The sequence below is a fragment of the Harpegnathos saltator genome, unplaced genomic scaffold (assembly GCF_003227715.2).
Source record: "Harpegnathos saltator strain DR-91 unplaced genomic scaffold, Hsal_v8.6 scaffold27, whole genome shotgun sequence".
Classification (NCBI taxonomy): Eukaryota; Metazoa; Arthropoda; class Insecta; order Hymenoptera; family Formicidae; genus Harpegnathos; species Harpegnathos saltator.
Genome location: NW_020230061.1, coordinates 125,243 through 130,143, shown reverse-complemented (window position 1 = coordinate 130,143; position 4,901 = coordinate 125,243). Strand labels below are relative to the sequence as shown.

The 4,901-nt window shown below is 38.2% G+C and overlaps 1 long non-coding RNA gene across 2 annotated transcripts; it reads left to right on the top strand.

The window, feature by feature from the left end:
* Window positions 1–538: 538 nt before the first annotated feature.
* On the top strand, window positions 539–1,854 carry LOC112588689 (uncharacterized). 2 transcript variants are annotated; one of them, XR_003112999.1, is made up of 3 exons: window positions 539–735; window positions 933–1,124; window positions 1,234–1,854. It is a non-coding gene; the product is annotated as an uncharacterized LOC112588689 (long non-coding RNA). The 2 variants fall into 2 exon arrangements; XR_003112998.1 differs by having other exon boundaries at window positions 539–773; window positions 1,234–1,853.
* Window positions 1,855–4,901: the final 3,047 nt, after the last annotated feature.

Below are 4,901 nucleotides of genomic sequence, written 5' to 3'. Positions count from 1 at the left end.
GACTGCGTACGCGTTGTCCCTGTTTCTCTTTTTAATTTCCAAAATCGTTGTAATTGGCATAAGAGAAGGAGTATAATAACTCTGCTCAAAGCCATATATTGAATGAATGAATGAATGTAAATACAATATAGCTTCTGTTATGGGCGGGGCGGCGGCCTCCTTCTGCAAGGACGTAATGTCCCGGAAGGAGGCCGCCGAGTGAGAGTGCCGACGCGACTCGGACCACGGAGTGCAGGAGAGTCGAAGGCGGCGCTCCCCGGGGGGAGATGAGAGCGACTCCGAGGTGGCGCCGGCCGGGAGGAGGCGGCGGAGACCGGCAGTCCGGGCTCCGCGGCCCCCCCGGCTGCCTCGGGGTCGACTTCGGACGCGCGGGGGAGGGACGCGGGGTCGGAGGTGAATGACCTCTCCCCGCGCTCCCTCGCGCGTCGGTTAGGTTAGGAAAGGGGGGAGCGAGGCCCTCTGGGAAAGGGCCTCGCTCCCCCGCCCCCCCAGAGTGGGAATTCTAGGGGTGGGGGCGGGGAGGTGGGGGTGGGTGTCCCCCCCTCCCGTAATAGTCACCGGAAGGCCAACCCGGTCGGCTTAGCCGACTAGGGTGCCTAAAGAGCCTGAAATCAAAGAGCCGCAAACTGCCTCCACGTTTTTGATTGGCTGTACTATATGACGTCAGAATACGTCATGTTTGCGAGGAAAAATCGTACAGTTCGCTAGCTGTCTGCTAGATAAGAAGGTTGCGAGGTTATTTTACATTAAATCTTTTGAAACATGTTTCTAATGTAAATACATTGTCTAAAAAACTTGCTGGAATTTGAACATAACCTTTTACAAACTTGTTTTATTGTATTTCCTTAAAGAGATTTGATGGCTATTTACTGTCGCATGAAACATTTATAAGAATAATTTCAAATTATGTAATTACTTTATTATTTTTGCAGTATTTGTAGTTATGTTGCGGTGTTTAAATATTGATTTGCATCATGGTACGAGTATGTAGTGCAAATAATTGTTCAAATAAGTATAGTACTGGGATAAAGTTCAGGAGGTGCCCTTGTATTCCTCATCTGTGGCAACAATGGTTAGAAAAATTAAACAGAAGTACTATGGGAAATGAATTTTATCTTTCTGAGGTATGAATGCAATTATAAAATTATAAAATAGTTGTTTCCTTTAGAAAATATATATGTTTAGATGTTATGTCATAAGATTTTGTTTTATGGTTCTTATCTTATATTGTAGGAACATTTCAGCAGAGAAGATTTACAAACAAATACTCGAAGCCTTATTCCTATAATTTTTTGCAACTGCTCAAATACTTGTAGGTCACAATCTTGCAACAGCTTGTCACAATCTTGCAACAGCTATTCTGAAGAGATTCATTCAAATGCGACTAAAAATTTTCACTGGTCATGAAGAACGAAAAGAATCCGGTTCAGAATTTGGTAGTTTCAGCATGGGCTCACGTTTGTTAGGCAAAAGCATGAAATAAAACTTTATTATTAGTCAGCAGAGACTTCCAACGATATTGAGTAAAGTAATTCTGTTTTTATTTTTAGTATGTTAGTCTAATTGTTGTCACAAGAAATTTCTATTGAATGCAATAACCCAGATAGAACACAGTGTTAGCAAAATATTTTAGAGATATAGATGTGAAATATTATATAAATATTGTAATGTCCGAGATTCTCAGATATGAAAAAGATTATAATAAATATCTAAAAATATTTAAGAAAACCATTTTTCATTAATATTTTTATGAAACAACTTATGACTTATAAATCGATTTATGAAACATATTTTGCAGACATATTTTTACATATTTATTATAATTGTTTTCATAGCAGAGAATGTTGAACATTACAATAACTATAAAATATTTGATCTATATTTCTAAAATATTTTGTAAATATTATGTGCTGTCTGGGAACCTACATTTTAGTAACAGCAATAATAATATAATGTAATTATTAAAAGATAATTATGTTCAATACAATTATTATAATATATAATATAATTGTTATAATATATAATTATTATAACTGTTTTCAATAAAACTTATGTTCGTTCTCAAACGATTATGTAAATTTATTTCAATTTTATTTGAATAATCACACTAATACATTTACGAGATTCAGATATTAGTTTCGAACTTCGCGCGAAGGGACGCCATGTTTGCGAGGAAAAAGATTCCCCTGCCTAGCAGACAGTTTGCGGCTCTTTGATTTCAGGCTCTTTAAGGGTGCCGCGCCATGAACCTTTTCCTCAAGGAGAAGGGGGCACGGCACTTGGGCGTGGGGCTCGACAACGAGCCCTGGGGCCGGAGTGTCGGGGAGGGAATGTTGGCGCAGTTCCCCTGACTCCCTCCATCTCGGTCTGACTGGTAGACACCCCGCAGGGGTTTTAGTGAGAGTCTCACATAACCCTCCGCCCCTCCCAGAGGGTGGAGGGTACCCATGATGGGTTTCCCCTGCGTTATCAAAAAAAAAAAAAGCTTCTGTTATGGGCAAAGCACGCGACCTGTCAGACTTTGAAAAAAGCATGATTATCGGGTCAAAGCTGCCAACATTTCCGAAACAGCGGATTTTGTTAAGTGCTGCAGTAGTGAAAATATATCAAGACTGAACGAACGAAACAATTACAACGAATCGACGTGCCAATTATGAAGCTTCTCGACCGATGCATTAGGCAACTGAATCCGCTATCACTGGATCTCCAGGAACTGCGGGATGCACTGCTTTCTATATGATCAAAAATGTCCGCAGATACCTTTCATAACATTATCGAGTTCTTCTCACGGTAGTTTGTTGCGGTGTATGCTGCAAGAGGCGGTTATTCTAGTTATTAGCAGGTGGTCATAATGGCTGCATTCAGCAGACTCAACAGTTGGACTCAACATTACTAGATTTTCCACTGAATCTCGCTCCTGATTAATAAATACTTCTGGGTCTATGAAGAATCTAAAAGAATGCTTCAATCACAGACAATAATCACTAAGCGCTCTCTGATCACTTTGTTCTACTGAACGCGGCCAATATAATTAGATATTGCATATATATATATATATATATATATATATATATCAATATATATATATATATCAATATATATATATATATATTGTTGTGCCCACACCTTTGGGGAACGTATTGTTCCCACGCTCTTGGGAGAAGACTGTGAAGAAGGCATATAGAGAGTGTTTGACAGCTGTTATCGTTGTCAAGGAATTTGTTTACTAACAACTGGAATAATAAGAGAGTCGCTCTAGTCCTGTCACAGCGTACGGACGTAAAGCGAATTCGTGCGATTATTTTGAGATTGATTAAAATCCGTTTTTCTTGGCTGTAAATAAAGCTATTCTTGTTTAGTTTATCCCGAGTTATTTCTTTCACGCGCGGGCACAACAATATATATATATATATATATATCATATATATATATATATATATATATATGAAAGATAATTTAATTAAGTATTTAAAGGATAATTTACTTAAATAGATAAATAAAAGACAGAATTTAAGTATTAAAGTTAAATGTCTATATATTTCTTGGTTCTAGATTCTATAATGTTTATTATATAATTTTTCCTATGCAGTAATTATTAATTAAGTATAAATAATTAGCAATGTCATTCGAATGAGCCTAGTTTATATTATTACATATATCCAAAATTATACAGGGTGCACGATTTATCTGAAGACATTGAAATATCTCGAGAACTATGCATTGGATAAAAAAAGTGGTTAATGAAAGTTGTTAGTCTCGAAGGGGGACATCCAATGATACCAAACTCGACCTCCCATCCCACCCCCTGGGGGTGGGGGTTGGGGGCAACTTTGAAATCTTAAATGGAAACCCCCATTTTTTATTGCAGATACGGATTCTACGCCACAAAATACGTAAATTTTGTCCGAAACTTTTTTTTTGATTCGTGATAGATGGCGCTGTAATCGCAAAAAATTATATTTTCCGTAATTCTCCAGAAATGATCATTGGATTGAGAAATAAAAAATACCTGTTCAATATTTTTAAAGAACATAATAAAAGTTATTCCCCTCATCCTCTCGGAGTAGGGTGGGTGGTAACGTTCAAATCTCAAATGGGAACCCAACGTTTGACAAAGTATGTGGTTTCAGCATGACGGTTGCCCAGCGCATAACTCAATAGCAGCACGGGAAATATTAGACCGTGATTACAATGGTCGGTGGATTGGCAGAGGTGGCCCGATTAATTGGCCTGCTAGGTCGCCTGATTTGACATCGCCGGATTTCTTTCTGTGGGGTTACCTAAAAGATAAGGTTTATCAACAAGTGCTAACAACTCGTGAAAACATGGTAGAACGCATAAGAAACGCTTGCGCTGAAACTCCCGCAGATATGCTTCTATCCTGTGTACAGTCACTTGAAAAAAGGATCAATAAGTGTATTGAAGTTGAAGGTAAAAATTTCGAACACTTACTCTAATTAATTGAACAGTGAGAGGTAAGGGGATTCACATTAAAAAGCACCCCGATCTGTGAGAGGCAAGGGGACTCACATTAAAAAAGCACCCGAAGGGAACATAAAACTACTACGTCCTCGTCGTTATTCCTGTGTAACGCTAAAAGTAGTTTCTCGGAAAAATTCAACGCTATCTATCACGAATGAAAAAAATTGTTTCAATAAAAATTTCACGTACAATCTAATTCTGCAATGAAAAATGTGGGTCCCTATTTGAGATTTGAACGTTATTACCCACCCTACCCCGAGAGGATGGGGGGGGAATAAGTTTTATTATGTTCTTTAAAAATATTGAACAGGTATTTTTTATTTCTTAATCCAATGATCATTTCTGGAGAATTGCGGAAAATATAATTTTTTGCGATTACAGCGCCATCTATCACGAATAAAAAAAAAAGTTTCGGACAA